Here is a 1,483-nt window from a genome sequence, read left to right as displayed (position 1 = left end):
ACACTAGAAAACTAAGAAAATAAACACAGATCATGACACCCTTACACCAGAAAGGACCTCGAGTGGAGGTGTAGAGAAGACACACACACACACAGATTTTTGAACTGAACAACAAAAACTGATCAGATTTAAGGGCCCCAACGGATACTTGATTTTAGTGTGCACACTAAGTTTTGATTTTTTTAGGAGGAAGTTTTATGTTTTTTTCTGATGTTAAATTGTGTTTGTTAATAAATATCTGTTCAAACATTTGTATGTTGAGAGTCTTTGTTGTTACTCAGTTCCTTGGCTCTTAAGAACCTAGATCTTTTGACATTGGTCCTACTTTAATCTTAGTTCACAATTTTAACTGTAATCCAATTTTTAGTTGTAAAGAGGGTTACACACTCTTTTCCAGTCAAGAACCATGGCCTTAAACTTAGAGGAACTGACTTTCATCCCAACCGCTTCACACTCTACTGCGAACCGCCCCAGTGCACACTGTAGGTCTTGATCTGAAGATGCCAACAGAACTACATCTGCATACAGCAGAGATGAGACCCTGTGGTTCCCAAACCAGACTCCCTCCTCTTCATTACTGTTCAGGTTTTGTATTTTGAGCTCTGAGTAAACACCGAACAACGTCAACGTTTTAACAAGTTTATTGTTAGAAATTTTGCCTGGAAGGTTGGGACCGAACTCCGGAGTTGTCATGGACACAGAAGCTTTGGGTTAGGTTTGGTCGTGAACACAATAATATTTGTGAAAAAGAAAGTCACCAACCTTTCCTGCTGAGCTGAGATCCGGGTTGAAACAACAACTGATGTGTTTTGGTTCCGGGCTGTGTTGTCACGGGCAGCGAATGGATCGCTGGACTTACTCATGGTCAGAAACAGGGCAAGGGTCATACACAGGTGATTAGAGGATGTTACCAGGTTAGAAGGAGATGACTGGGTTGTTGGTCCAGAGATGCGTTCAGGGGTTGAGATCCAGGAGGTCCAATGTGGCGCGGTTCCGTTCAGGGAGCAGGCGAGTGACAATAATCCAAGAGACAGAAAAAAGGTCGTTACCATGAGAGCAGATGGCAGGCAGGATCCGACGGGCTAAGGCAGGAGACATTAAACCAGGAGACACGAGCAAGTTCTGGGGCATGAGGCAAGAGCAGGACAAGGGACAAGAATGCTGGAAGATCATAGGTGAGGCTGATGATTGTAGAGATTTGCTTGTTGTCGATGTTATGGACAATTGCTAAATCATAAATACCTCGTAGTTATTAACTAATAAAGGGCACCACCTGATTTTTCAGGAAATTAATTTATAGATGATAAATCAGTCTCAATTAATGAGTAGTGAATTCTATCATTTTCAAGAACGGACCCAATAAATGACGCACAGACAAACGAAATTTCAAAATATACCCTATATTAAATTGATCCAGAGATAACAATACAACAGATTATTTGGGCAGACAGAAACATTATCATCAAAGCCTTGAGGTTTAATC

The 1,483-nt window shown here is 41.3% G+C and overlaps 1 long non-coding RNA gene across 1 annotated transcript in view; it reads left to right on the top strand.

The window, feature by feature from the left end:
* Positions 1 to 1,396: 1,396 nt before the first annotated feature.
* The window catches only part of LOC106530315 (uncharacterized), a 2,310-nt gene continuing 2,223 nt past the window's right edge, over positions 1,397 to 1,483 (top strand). Inside the window, exon 1 of the long non-coding RNA XR_001311763.1 lies at positions 1,397 to 1,475. This is a non-coding gene — a long non-coding RNA (uncharacterized LOC106530315). The remainder of the gene's footprint in view (positions 1,476 to 1,483) is intronic.

This window comes from Austrofundulus limnaeus, unplaced genomic scaffold (genome assembly GCF_001266775.1).
Source record: "Austrofundulus limnaeus strain Quisiro unplaced genomic scaffold, Austrofundulus_limnaeus-1.0 Scaffold509, whole genome shotgun sequence".
Classification (NCBI taxonomy): domain Eukaryota; kingdom Metazoa; phylum Chordata; class Actinopteri; order Cyprinodontiformes; family Rivulidae; genus Austrofundulus; species Austrofundulus limnaeus.
This window is presented reverse-complemented; position numbering and strand designations above follow the sequence as displayed.